Consider the following 15,650-nt stretch of genomic DNA (forward strand, 5'->3'; position numbering starts at 1 on the left):
ACCTACAGTTTCCTTAGCTGGCCAATGAGGGTGTAGAGCTGCCAGCTTTGTAGGTTGTAGGACTGAACCTACATGAGTACAGTAGAAAGAAATGCATGAGGACTATTCTTTTTTAAGCTTTAAAGTGTTTTGCCAATGCAAACTATCAAGAGTATAAGATGAGAGTTAGTAGGAGATTCCCCAGTGGCTCAGTGGTAAAGAATCCACCTGCAATGCAGGAGATGGAGGTTCAAACCCTAGGTTGGGAAGATACCCTGGAGAAGGAAATGGCAACCCACTCCAGTATTCTTGTCTGGGAAATCCCATGGACAGAGGAGCCTGATGGGCTACAGTTCATGGAATCACAAAGAGTCGGACACAACTGAGCACTCACAGACACACTCACAGTAGGAAATAAGCTAGAAACATACTGTAGTTTATGACACATTATATGAAGAAAATAATATGAAACTTAAGTGCAGTTTAGCTGGAAGAAATTTAAAAGCACATAAGCCACATGGATGGCCTGAATAGTAAATCTGTTCAATCTAAAAATATACTTTATAATCCTCTTTCATTTGAATTTATACTCTTGGTTTCTCTGGAAATCATTTAAAAAGTTTTAGTTAACTAGTGTTATTTGCAATGCCTCTACATTTGTATTTAAAGCAGAGATGAACATGAGCAGAAGTTATCCCATTATTTAAGTTCCATAGGTGTTTGCCTCTCAAATCCTAGGACAATTAGCAGACTTGCACTAATGCTTACATAAGACCTCATCAAGAACAATGAGTCACAGGGAAAATTGTTTTACGCAAAGCAGTTAACTCCTTATCCTTGACTCAGAAAAACTGACTGGCTTTTGACCAGATGTAGTAAGGAGAGGAGACGGAGACACAAGAGAAAGAGCTTTTTCCTCCTGCTCTTAGCACATGGTTCAAAGGGTGTGTCGACACATAAATTCTAGGAGTACTGACACATGAGTTTTCACACACATGTGGAATGAGGAGTTAGCTGAGGGTGTACTTGCAGCCCTGTGTGGGTTTTCCCTTGTCTCCCTGTAGAAAAATAAAGTGCCTCATTCACCTAAAGAGAATGACTCACCTATAGAGCCTCCCTTGAACCCTGAGGCTCCAGGAACCTGTGTGTAGTCTCCAGGAGGACTACAGTGGATCAGAGCTGAGCAAGCAAGATGGGACACTTGCCAGGAACCAACTGCACGGGATTGAAGATGGCGCAACAGGTCATGATTCAGCACTCGGGAAAGTGGATTCAGGTAGTGGGATGATCATGCCTTTTCTCTGTTTCACTCAAATTGAGGTTAATGCCTCTTTGAAGAAGAAGGATGTCAAGATGACTCATTTTCATATTTTATCGCCTGCTCTTAGAGCATAGAGTATCAGTCCTTAGAATTCTCTCCTTTCCATGTTCGTAAGTCACGAAGATACTACACCTGAAGAAACAAGCCTGTGAAGGAACCCCAAAGAGAAAGATTCACAGGTGTATGATAGACTGGTTCTTCAAGAAAGGACATTCCTTGGCAAATTTGACTCAGGGACACGGAACTTAAATGTTACGCAGACAGCAAATCCAGATGATTTCTGTGAGTGGAGCCACAGATAAAATGTCCTTGAATAATATATCAATCTTGGATTTAAATAATAGGACACATAACTTGTAAAATCATTCTTTTAAAAAACTACTCAATTTTGCTTAAATATTTGGAACCCTGAGATGGGAATATCTTTAAATTTAATCATTTGTATAAGAATTCACCAGTACTGTGTACATTGTTTGAAGTCGGTTATTGCATAAAAACAAAAGAGGGACTCTTAGGGAGAAAAAAGGACATGGTTGTTTGAGGAAATGCCTTTTGAGTCCTTTAATACAAATTATAACCAAATAAACTGAAAGACAGGAGAAAAACGAGAAAAATGATGTGATGGACAGTGGAAGGAGAGGTGAAGGGCTGTCTGATCTCCGGGGCCCTGACATAAACTCCATTAAGCCCACCACGATCCTGGTGGTCTGTGGGATTGTGCTCCACAGACGTAGAGCTGTGCTTTGAAAAAGAAGCAGAGCAGTTGAATAAGCCATGGTAGAGATTTCCATCAGCAGAGTTCAAGCTCGTATCGGAAGCCAACCTCCTATCCAGGATGCCAGAGGGCCTCCATCTGAAGGTGACTCACTTGGCACTCTTCAACAGAATGGGGCATTTACTTAATCTTTTTTTTTTTTTTTAAAGTTCTATTGATTTCTCTTTCCTCTTGTGAGGTATCTCAGGATGTGCTTAAAACAATAATTTGGTTCTTTTGTTTTCCTTAGCCACCTCAAGAAACCCAACTTAGAGGAGACAGGGAAAAACTGTGTGTATGTGTGTGCATGGGTATGTGTGGATATATACACACATATATTTAAGAGTGTAAAGCAAAGTAATAACCAGAAAGAGGTATTTTTCTTCTGTCACAGTTTTAATTTGCTCCATCCATTTTTCAGTTTAGACTGTTGGAATAAAACCCAAAGCTCACTTATTTATGTGAATGGTTCCTGGGGATGCTTCATTCATATTCTATTTCTAAGCTAGGGTTTTTTTTAAAGCATTAAAGAGAAATAAGAAATAAACTTTTCTGCTTTAAGACCTAATCTCTGTAGTGAAATGATTTGGGGGTGTGGCAACAGGTACTACATGGGGTAGGCAGCATGCTACAGGGTAAAGAGCTGGGGTCAGGAGATCTTGATTCTTGCCCTGACTCTGGTTTTACTTAGGTCATACTTAGCAAATTGGTTAACCACTTGGGGTCTAAACTTTCTAAGCTGTAAAATGAAAGGGTTGTATTGAGTCATCTTTATGGTCTCTTCCAGCTTTCATATTCTATTATTCTTTTCACGGTATGTAAGTTGAAAATGTAGAAAAGTCACAGATATGAAGAGAGTCAATTCATTGCTTCTAATATCATGATATGATTTCATACAGAGTTGATCTAACAGCTGGAGGTCTTACTACAAAGTATTAAATCTTTGAAAAATATTCAATTGACCAGGAAGTAGATGATTTTAGGTTGAATGTCCTACCAGACTACAAAGAATATAAAAATTAAAAATAGCATAATTAGGATCAGTTTACCTAGTCCAATTTTCTTTCTCTGATACTAGCTCCAAGGGGGTATTTTTATGATTAAACATCCATGTTGACTTGTGCTAACGACTTCTAAAACATGGAGATAGCCCTTAAATGCCCATAATGTTGCCTTAACAATAAAGTTGACATATTTCAAGTTACATGTACCCTTCTGGCAATTATTTTCAGAAAAAAGTTTAAATAGTATATGCTTTTCTTAGTAAATTAAGAACAAGACTCCTATGTCCTCTCTAAGATCTCTTTCTAGGCAAGTCAGTCCAATTGCAGAAATATATTATTGTTGTACAAACACCTAAGAACCAAATCCATATTGTCTGTGGAAAAGCCCTCTTGGAAGCCTTTGTGACAATTTAAATTCAATCTCATTGTCTTCCTGCCAAAATCTACTCCTCCTCATCCTGGGTTTTCTATCTTGGTTGTTGTCACTGTCTATCAGTCATCCAAGTTAAAACCTGGCAGTCATCTCTACAAATATTTCTAACTCACATACCACATTCAGATGTTTTAAGAACCAGCAAATTAGTTGCAACTCCATGTGTGTGTTTGTGTGTGTGTGTGTCTGTGGCTAAAACATTCTCTTATTATTTTCTGTGCAATGATACTGTAATTTCAACGTACCAAAATACAGAATGCAGTTAAAGAATCTCACATGAAATTTAATTTTCTGTCAAATGCAATCCTCCCCACTTACCCAAATAAGTGGATTTTACCTACATGGCTCTTAGCTTTCGGCTTCAATGTGGAAACTTCTAATTGTTCAAGTGGTCCTAAGTCGCAAATCAATATGACTCGTTTATGATTGGGGCAAATGACAGAACTCAGTTACAAAAACCTACAAATTGAAACTCGGACGGGAATTTCCAGGTCACTACTCCAGCAGGAGGAAAAGGATGGATAACTTGATAACTTTTCTCAGAATAGAGATTGAAATACTTTTCCTATTCTCCACAATGGACTAATCCAATTAGCCTTTATACAGGTGAAAACCACAAGGCCTTAATCAAAGGGACAGGCCTTTATACATACACACCAGTGCTTCTCAGAGTGTAGCCTCTAGACCACAAATTCTTGGGTGCCACCCTAGATCTTTTGAATAAAAAACTCTGAGCACATACGCAGTAGTCTATTTTAACAAGCCCTTCCAGTGATTCTGGTGCATGCTAGTCTGAGATCACCACTCTCCTAAACTAAAAACTGCAAGCATTGAGTTTAAATATATCTTCATGTCTCCTTCAGTTTAGACATGCAAATATTTACTGGAAAGGATATCATGGACTTAGACCTAGCTTGCTAAAAACTAAGTCAACTTTTATAATAGACAACATTACTAATAATCTCTAATTCTCACAAAAAGGAAAAAAGTTCTTGATGGGGTAGCTCTAACTTTTACAAGTTTGGTCCCCAAAGAAAGCAGCTTTACCTTGTTTTGAAAAGTCTACTGTAGAACCCCTTTTTATATCCATTTCCTCATATCTATTCTTAACCATTATGACCTGAATTTATGACCTGACCATAATTATTCACAAAGACTATTTAGTAGTTTCCTAAGAGTTTGGTGGTTTGATTGCTAAGTCATGTCTGACTCTTGCGACTCCATGGACTGTAGCCTGCTGGGCTCCTCTGTCCATGGAATTCTACAGACTGTCAAATCATGTTATTCCATTGCCTCAACATTGCAGTGTAAAAGTGCTTTTCCTATGTTTTAATTAGATCACAAATTACTCCTCTGTGCTGTGGTTTCAAACCTTCTTTCTATGTATTCTCTAGTTTGGTTACATTGGACCATTCACTAAGGCTCAAACATATATTTGCTTCAACAACTGGGCCTTTACTCATTGTTCTGCAAATGAAAAGGTCTTACCACATCTTTTATTAAAGTTCTATATCTTCCTCTGAGATACTTTCTCCAGTTCTCACTGGAATTAATTTCATCCTTCCCTAATCCTAGGAAGAATGAAAGGGATGTTCAGTTCAGTTCAGTTCAGTTCAGTCGCTCAGTCGTGTCCAACTCTATAGCTTCTAATTTTGTTCTGTGTTACTATCTGATTTAATCTTTATAACCATATAAAGTAATTCTAATGATTCCAATTTTACAGATGAGGTTTGAAGAGATTAAGAGACTTTCCCAGGATCACACTGATAATAACTGGTAGACATACAATGCAAATCCAGACCTATTTGTGGCTCAGGGCTGATGACCTCTTGATTTATTATGATGTGTCTCCATCTAACCTTTATTTCAATATTAAAGCACATATATGACTCTATGTTCCATAAACTGAAGGAAGGTATCATTTGCTTCAGATACCTGTTGCTGTTACAATATGCTGCATATATAAATGCTTAATAAATGTTTGTTGCAATGAAATTGAATTGAATCCCTTCCAAGTCACTTTTAACTGAGATATTTTTCAAATGCAATAAACTCTCTTTTTAACTCTGATTCTTCATTAGGGAAATACTCTTCATTAATCTAGTCACTGTGTGAGGGGTGAGTGAATCAGTGCTGACACTGTTAAAATTTTTACTTTTGCAATGCTGACATTGCTGCTGGTGTGTGACAAACATCTTGGCTCAGCTCAGATTTAATAAGCTAAATTGTTTGTACACACTAATATAATAGCTTCCCCCTTTCTTCTTGCAGAAATTGCAGCTTGATTATTAATTAGGACTTGATTATTAATTAGGATTATTATTAGGGCTATGTGCATTCTGCAAGCTATAAGTTCTTCCCTGTCTAAGCTCTTTTTTAATTTTCAGAATGAAAAATAAAGGAACCATATTTGCATCAAGAAATTAAATGCAGTAGCAAATCAAGCAATGGTCTTGAGAGTTTAATTACTGTGTTCAATCTGCTTAAAAGTGATTGAAGCCAAATAATTGTCTCAAATTTTTGTTTCAGATATTCTTTGTAGATGTGAAATAGGTTAACCCATCCAGACCAACAAGTTTAGGCCTTAATAGTGGAGCAGCCACTGGCTTGGCTCTGGGCCTGTATAATTCACACCTGGCTTGATCTCCTTCAGGGAACTATGAACATCAGCACATTTCTCCAGTTCCCAGCTGTCCAATTACCATCTCCCTCTGCCCTGTCTACACAGGCTTATCAGATGACTGGAGTCCTGATTGGCTACATCCTGACAAAAGCACTTTTCTCTGGATACCACTTTCCCTTCCTTTTTATTGGTTTTTCTGTCTTTGAACTTACCTGCTCTTTTTTTTTTTTTTAGACTTTTAATTTATTTTGTCTCACTTCTTTTTTACAGAGCTTTATCATAATATCTCATATACCTTACATACCATAAAATTTACCATTTAAAGTGCAAAAGTTGATGATTTTTAGTATATTAAGACTTGTGCAGTCATCCTCAGAATCTTATTTTAGAACATTTTCAATACTCCAAAAAGAAATCTCATACCCATTAGCAGTCATCCTCACTCCCTCTTCACCCCATCTCCAAACAATCATTTATCTAATATTTATCTCTATAAGTTTTCTTATACTGGACACTTCATATACATGAAATTGTATAACAAGTGGTCTTCTACCATAGGTTCTTTCACTTAGCATACAGATTTCAAGGTTCAACTACAGCATATTATGTTATCATAATTCATTGTTTCTAAAGCCAAAAAATAGTTCCTTGTATAGTTCAGTTCAGTTCAGTTCAGTTGCTCAGTCGTGTCTGTCTCTTTGCGACCCCATGAATCGCAGCATGCCAGGACTCCCTGTCCATCACCAACTCCCGGAGTTCACTCAGACCCACGTCCATCGAGTCAGTGATGCCATCCAGCCATCTCATCCTCGGTCGTCCCCTTCTTCTCTTGCCCCCAATCCCTCCCAGCATCAAAGTCTTTTCCAATGAGTCAACTCTTCGCATGAGGTGGCCAAAGTACTGGAGTTTCAGCTTTAGCATCATTCCTTCCAAAGAAATCCTCTTTTAAAGGACTCAGCAGCAGGTTGCTTGGCTTCGAAGCAGTTGCAAAGGCTGAAAAGACTCAGCTAACTTATACTGTAAAAGCTAAAGAGACAGAAGGAAGGAAGGAGGAATGAAGGCAGTTCCAAGAGGGGCCACTATGGAGTGAACTATTGATCTTTCTGTAGAGATCAAGCACCATGTGTGGAGGGGGGTGTTTCGGGGGAAGGTGTAAGGAGAACAGAATTAAGTTGAATCACTTATCTGTTTTAAGAGGTCCAAACCAAGCGATCAAAGCAAAGAGTTTTACAGAATTTCTTTAACCACCGTTGCTTGCTGAAGAGAGAAAAAATTCTTCCGAAGTCATTAAGACAACCCCTATTCGTCTAATTCAACCGAATTGTCACATGTTCATCTAGTTTTTGAGCGCAGGGGAGGAAATATAAGAATGAGTAACATCCTAGTTGTTTTTACAGTCTTAGTTGCTTTTTTACATTTCCAAATGTAATGCATTCCAGAAAGTCACATTCAACTGAATTTCCTGCTTTTCATCTATTTTTTCACCAGTTTCTCTTCCGGACCTTATTCTTTCACTCACCTTTTCCTCTCAACATCTTTTAAATTTCAAAGAGGCAAACACTGGGGCATAGCCAGGTTTGGGCAATAGGCTTAGGGCAGGAAGGTGTGGTTAGGGTGGAGGTGGTAAGAAGGCATTCTAGTTCTTTTATTTTCTCATTTTAGGTCTGGTTAAAAATGCAGCCTTTGTATGTGTGGGTGTTTTTCTATGATGCACAGGTATGCACAACTCTATTCTCTCAAATGACTAACTATGAGTATGCCCATCTTGGAATAGTCTATGAATTTATATTAGCCACAGGGGAAATTCTATACTCAGCGGCAAATTTGCATGAGTGCCCAGTTTTTCAAATGATGTGTGTGTGTGTGTTTGTGTGCATGTGTTCTTAGTTGTTCAGTCATGTCCAACTTTTCGCGACCCCATGGACTGTAGCTGGCCAGGCTCATCTGTATGTGGGATTTCTCAGGCAAGAATAGTGGAGTGGGTTGCCATTTTCCTTTCCAGGGGATCGTCCTGACTCAGGGATCGAACCTGCGTCTCCTGCATCTTCTGCATCGGCAGGCAGATTCTTCACCACTGAGACGCCTGAGAAGCCCTTTTGAATGATGCAGACAATCAAATTAGTTCACAAAAAAATAGGGAGATTGATGTTTTTCATTTGGTTTTAATTTTGAGTGGGAATAACCATATATTAATTAAGGCACTTCTTTAAAAGATATCACTCTGAATAGATACATACCTTCATAGGCATAAGCCAGATTTAATTCACCATTGCTTTGGTAACATCAATACTTTGTTGGGAAATTAATTTCCTAACAAAGAGGGGATAATTTAGTGATTCACAGGGAATTTCTGAGACTATGTGTCCAGAAATCTTTATAGAAAGATGTTTTGTGGATGGTTGATGATTTGGGGGTTTCTGCTGCTGCTGCTAAGTCACTTCAGTCGTGTCCGACTCTGTGCGATCCCATAGATGGCAGCCCACCAGGCTCCCCCGTCCCTGGGATTCCCCAGGCAAGAGCACTGAAGTGGGTTGCCATTTCCTTCTCCAATGCATGAAAGTGGAAAGTGAAAGTGAAGTCGCTCAGTCATGTCCTACTCTTCGCAACCCCATGGACTGTGCCTACCAGGCTCCTCCGTCCATGGGATTTTCCAGGCAAGAGTACTGGAGTGGGGTGCCATTGCCTTCTCCGAGATTTGGGGGTTGGATGGTTAGTAACGGATCTCTACAATCAAAGAATACTGAGGCGAGAAAAGACCATGGAGATCACCTGGTACAACCTCGCACTCCATAGAGATTCTGTAGCTCTCAGATGTGTGACTCCAGGTAATCCATTCATTAAGGGCAGAGGTGGGTCTGGACCTTCTTCACTTTCCTTTAAGCTACACTTCTTTTCATTCTACGGTGCTATGACTGTGAGCAAACTCTATCAGGCTCATACATGTTGAAAGACATAAAACATTCTTGAGTTTTTAACATTTTTAACATAGTGAGGATGACATAAGTGTTGGTTACAACCTTACATTTGATCAAGTAGAGTTATGTTCTTATGTTAACGTCCACATTTTTTTTTTGTTTCCTACCAAAATAACTATTTAATGGTTATGGCCATCTAAGAACATCACAGTGCAGCGTAAATAGCTCTGTGTAATATGTGGGTGGCTTCCCTGCTCGCTCAGTGGTAAAGAATCCACCTGCAGTGCAGGAGACACAGGAGACACGGGTTTGATCCCTGGGTTGGGAAGATCCCCTGGAGAAGGAAATGGCAACCCACTCCAGTATTCCTGCCTGGGAAATCCCACGGACAGAAGAGCCTGGTGGGCTATATATAGTCCACAGGGCCGCAAAAGAGTCAGACACAACTTATCGACCAAACAACAATATGTGAGGAGCACTCTGATTCCCAAACCCATTCTGAATTACATGCAAATAATAATAATAATAGTAAAAAACACTTAATTTCAGCTTGTCATTTTTTTCTTATTTAGGAAGGTTCAGTCAATTTTCATTCCAAATAGAAAAGTCAATATTAAAGTTTCTGTGGAAATAGATTTTTAATGGAAGAAGGAAATAGGTGCATCAAATTGACTCTGAACAAAACTTACAAGGTTGAGTGGAAAAGTTTTTGACTGACTCCTTGGATAGGATCAATTCCATCTTTATCATAGTGAATGACATGAAGTTATCCTAAATAGTCTGAAATTTCAGCATTGAAAATGTAACTTCTTATTTCTTAAAATATTAAATATACCGTTAGTTGTTTGACCCAGTATCATTTAAGGGGAAGAAGAAAGTAAATATGAAGAACATTCAGGGTATTTCCCCAGTCATAATTCTGTCAATTTGTGTGATTAGATCCACTTAAGTTGCATACTCTTTGTAATTTTCCTAATATTAAAAACATTTAATCTTCATTTTGAAATATCTATCTTCCACATTATTTCTCATTCTATTTTCGTTTTTCCTACTTTTCCTAATGATATCAGAGGAAAAACAGTGAAGCAGAGAAAAGGAATATATAAAAAGTTTTTCTGTTTTTGTTTCTGACCAAGGTTAACACCAACAGTTATAAGTCAAACTGGTAGCATATCAGTTCAGTTCAGTCGCTCAGTCGTTTCAGATTCTTTGTGACCCCATGAAGCGCAGCATGCCAGGCCTCCCTATCCATCATCAACTCCCAGAGTTTACCCAAACTCATGTCCATTGAGTCAGTGATGCCATCCAACCATCTCATCCTCTGTCATCCCCTTCTCCTCCTGCCCTCAATCTTTCCCAGCATCAGGGTCTTTTCCAAGGAGGCAGCTCTTTGCATCAGGTGGCCAAAGTATTGGAGTTTAACTTCAAGATCAGTCATTCCAATGAACACCCAGGACTGATCTCCTTTAGGATGGACTTGTTGGGTCTCCTTGCAGTCCAAGGGACTCTCAAGAGTCTTCTCCAACACCCTAGTTCAAAAGCATGAATTCTTTAGTGCTCAGATTTCTTTATAGTCCAACTCTCACATCCATACATGACTACTGGAAAAACCATAGCCTTGACTAGATGGACCTTTGTTGGCAAAGTAATGTCTCTGCTTTTTAATATGCTGTCTAGGTTTGGTCATAACTTTCCTTCCAAGGAGTAAGCATCTTTTAATTTCATGGCTGCAGTCACCATCTGCAGTGATTTTAGAGTCCCTAACAATAAAGTCAGTCACTGTTTCCACTGTTTCCCTCTCTATTTGCCATGAATAATGGGGCTGGATGCCATGATCTTAGTTTTCCAAATATTGAGTTTTAAGCCAACTTTTTTACTCTACTCTTTCACTTTCATTAAGAGGCTCTTTAGTTCTTCTTCATTTTCTGCCATAAGGGTGGTATCATCTGCATATCTGAGGTTATTGATATTTCTCCCGGCAATCTTGAGTCCAGCTTGTGCTTCTTCCAGCGCAGTGTTTCTCATGATGTACTCTGCATATAAGTTAAATAAGCAGGGTGACAATATACAGCCTTGACGTACTCCTTTTCCTATTAGAACAAGTCTGTTGTTCCATGTTCAGTTCTAACTGTTGCATCCTGACCTGAATACAGAGTTTTCAAGAGGCAAGTCAGGTGATCTGGTATTCCCATCTCTTTCAGAATTTTGCAAAATTCAGACTTAAATTGAAGAATTTGGGGAAAACCACTAGACAATTCAAGTATGACCTAAATTAAATCCCTTATGATTATACAGTCAAAGTGAGAAATAGATATAAGGGACTAGATCTGATAGACAGAGTGCCTGATGAACTATGGATGGAGGTCCGTGACATTGTATAGGAGGCAGAGATCAAGACCATCCCCAAGAAAAAGAAATGCAGAAAAGCAAAATGGCTGTCTGAGGAGGCCTTACAGATAGCTGTGAAAAGAAGAGAAGTGAAAAGTAAAGGAGAAAAGGAAAGATATACCCATTTGAATGCAGAGTTCCAAAGAATAGCAAGGAGAGATAGGAAAGCTTTTGTCAGCAATCAATGCAAAGAAATAGAGGAAAACAATAGAATGGGAAAGACTAGAGATCTCTTCAAGAGAATTAGAGATACCAAGGGAACATTTCATGCAAAGATAGGCTCAATAAAGGCCAGAAATAGTATGGCCCTAACAGAAGAAGAAGATATTAAGAAGAGGTGGCAAGAATATACAGAAGAACTGTACAAAAAAGATCTTCACAACCCAAATAATCACGATGGTGTGACCACTCACCTAGAGCCAGACATCCTGGAATGCAAAGTCAAGTGGGCATTAGGAGCATCACTACGAACAAAGCTAGTGGAGGGGATGGAATTCCAGTTGAGCTATTTCAAATCCTGAAAGATGATGCTGTGAAAGTGCTGCACTCAATATACCAGCAAATTTGGAAAACTCAGCAGTGGCCACAGGACTGGAAAAGGTCAGTTTTCATTCCAATTCCAAAGAAAGGCAATGCCAAAGAATGCTCAAACTACTGCACAATTGCACTCATCTCACATGCTAGTAAAGTAATGCTCAAAATTCTCCAAGCCAGGCTTCAGCAATATGTGAACTGTGAACTTCCAGATGTTCAAGCTGGTTTTAGGAAAGTTAGAGGAACCAGAGTTCAAATTGCCAACATCTGCTGGATCATGGAAAAAGCAAGAGAGTTCCAGAAAAACATCTATTTCTGCTTTATTGACTATGCCAAAGCCTTGGACTGTGTGGATCACAATAAACTGGTAGCATATACCCTTGATATTATGTGATCAGAATGGCAATTTACCTCTGTGGTCTTCCCCCCATAAACATACAACCCCAGTTTAATCATAAGAAAACATCAGTCAAATCTCATTTAAAGGGGGTTCTACAAAATCTTGATCCATACTCAAACGTCTGAGAAACTATTAAACCAAGGCTAGGCTAAGGAGACTTGATTGTGAAACTTAATGCAGTATCCTGGATGGAACCCTGAAACAGAGACAGGGATATTAGGGGGGAAATGAGGATACTGAGATAAAATATGGACTTTAGCTAATAATGTATCAATACTGGTTCACTGATTGTAACAAATGTACCCTACAAAGGTAAGACGTTAGTAATCAAGGAAATTGAGTATGGGATATATAGAAACTCTCTATACCATCTATGCAACAATTCTATATATCTAGACCTGTTCTAAAATATAAAGTTTTCTGAAGCATATTGGAGTCTCCACAACAGATATGGGAAGAGGAGTGGGGAGGACATTTTAGCAGAAGGTCCAAGTGTGCAAAGGCATAGACACCATAACCCACTCTCCTCTTTCTCCTCCATTTTATTAATACTGCTGAGTGAACCAAGAATTACAAGCCTCAGTATTTTACCTATATAAGATTACTGAATGAACAATAAAATTGGAGATAGAAATCTGGGCATTGTTTTTTTCTCCCACTTCCTAGCCATATGATCATGGACCAAGCGCTTAATTTTAAAGCTTATTTTTATTTGTAATGTAGAATTAACAATGCCTACCTAATTAATTGTTGTTCAGTTGCTAATTCATGTCTGACTTTTTGCAATCCCATGAATTGCAGCACTCCAGGCTTCCCTGTCCTTCACTATTTCCCTGAGTTTGCTTAAACTCATGTCCATTGAGTCGGTGATGCCATCCAACCATCTCCTCCTCTGTCACCCATTTCTCCTTTTGCCCTCAATCTTTCCCAGCATCAGGGTCTTTCCCAGTGAGTTGCTCGTCACATCAGGTGGCCAAAGTATTGTAGCTTTAACATTGTTTCCTTCTAGTGAATATTAGGGCTCGATTTCCTTTAGGATTGACTGGTTTGATCTACTTGCTGTCCAGTGGACTCTCAAGAGTCTTCTCCAGCACCCCAATTTGAAAGCATCAGTTCTTTGGCACTCGGCCTTCTTTATGGTCCAACTGTCACATCTGTACTTGACTACTGGAGAAACCATAGCTTTGACTATACGGACTTTGTCAGAAAGTGATGTCTCTGCTTTTTAATACACTGTCTAAATTTGTCACAGCTTTTCTTCCAAGGAGCAAGCATCTTTTAATTTCATGTCTTCAGTCACCATCCTCAATGATCTTGTAGCCCAAGAAAATGGAATCTGACACTGTTCCACTTTTTCCCATCTATTTGCCATGAAGTGATGAGAACAGATTCGGTGATCTTTATTTTTTGAATGTTGAGTTTTAAGCCAGCTTTTTCACTCTCCTCTTTCACCTAAATAAAGAGGCTCTTTAGTTCCTTTTCACTTTCTGCCATTAAAGTGGTATCATGTGCATATCTGAGGTTGTTGATATTTCTCCAGGCAATCTTGATTCCAGCTTGTGCGTCATCCAGCCCAGCATTTTGTATGATGTACTCTGCATATAAGTTAAATGAACAGGGCAACAACATACAGCCTTAACATACTCCTTTCCCAATTTTGAACTAGTCCATTGTTTCAAGTTTGAATCCAATTTTGAGCCAGTCCAAGTTTTAACTGTTCCATCTTGTCCTGCACACAGATCTCTCATTAGCAAGACAGTTATAAAGATGAAACAGAAAAAAGAGATGTGAAATAATAAGGAAATATTGGGATTATTTTTTTCTTTATACATCCTGACTGCTCTGTCCATTCTTCTCAGGCCCATATGCCAGGTGACTGGCTCTGTTTCTTCCTTGATCAGACTTGCTGTGGTGCAGCAATAGGCAAAGTAGTAACACTATCAAGTGAAGAACAGGAGTTTGGCTCTAGACCTCACTTAACCTGGGAGATGGCTATACTGGAGTGTTTTAATGTAAGCAGAGTGTATGTTGACAGAAAGCCAGGGTTCAAAGTACACATTCTCCACTGTCTGCTGCATCAATTAATATCTCTATTACATATAATGGATTATAAATTCCTTCATGTTATTAAGCAGTTCTTATTTATAGTTATGCATTCAGTATTTGGTGTGCATGCTCAGTCACTCAGTTGCATTCAACCCTTTAGACCCCATGGAATGTAGCCTGCCAGGTTTCTCTGCCCGTGGAATTTTTCAGGCAAGAATACTGGAGTGGGATGCCATTTCCTACACTCCAAATATTTGGTATATGTTACATGCTAAACAAATGAGTGATGATTGAGATTGAAATTTCTGTGTGCCAGTTTCATAGTTCAGTTCAGCTGCTCAGTCGTGTCTGACTCTTTGTGACCCCGTGGACTGCGACACACCAGATTGCATGTCCATCACTAACTCCTGCAGCCTGCTCAAACTCATGTCCATCGAGTTGGTGATGCCATCCAACCATCTCATCCTCTTTGGTCCCCTTCTCCTCCTGCCTTCAATCTTCCCCAACATCAGGGTCTTTTCCAATGAGTCAGTTCTTCACATCAGGTGGCCAAAGTATTAGAGCTTCAGCTTCAGTATCAGTCCTTCCAATGAATATTCAGGACTGATTACCTTTAGGATTGACTGGTCTGATCTCCTTGCAGTCCAAGGGACTCTGAAAAGTCTTCTCCAATGCCACAGTTCAAAAGCATCAATTCTTCAGCGTTCAGCTTTCTTTATAGTCCAACTCTCACATCCATACATGACTACTGAAAAACCATAGTCTGACTAGGCAGACTTTTGTCAGTAAAGTAATATCTCTGTTTTTTAATATGCTGTCTAGGTTGGTCATAGCTTTTCTTCCAAGGAGCAAATGTCTTTTAATTTCATGGCTGCAGTCACCATCTGCAATGATTTCGGAGCCCAAGAAAATAAAGTCAGCCACTGTTTCCATTGTTTTTCTCATCTATTTGCCATGAAGTGATGGGACCGGATGCCATGATCTTAGTTTTTTGAATGTTGAGCTATAAGCCAGCTTTTTCACTCTACTCTTTCACTTTCATCAAGAGGCTCTTTAGTTCCTTTTCACTTTCTGCCTTAAGGGTGGTGTCATCTGCATGTCAGAGGTTATTGATATTTCTCCCGGCAATCTTGATTCCAGCTTGTGCTTCCTCCAGCCCAGCGTTTCTCATGATGTACTCTGCATAGAAGTTAAATAAGCAGGGTGACAATATACAGCCTTGACATACTCCTTTTCCAATTTGGAACCAGTCT

The sequence above is a fragment of the Ovis canadensis genome, chromosome 2 (assembly GCF_042477335.2).
Source record: "Ovis canadensis isolate MfBH-ARS-UI-01 breed Bighorn chromosome 2, ARS-UI_OviCan_v2, whole genome shotgun sequence".
Taxonomy (NCBI): Eukaryota; Metazoa; Chordata; class Mammalia; order Artiodactyla; family Bovidae; genus Ovis; species Ovis canadensis.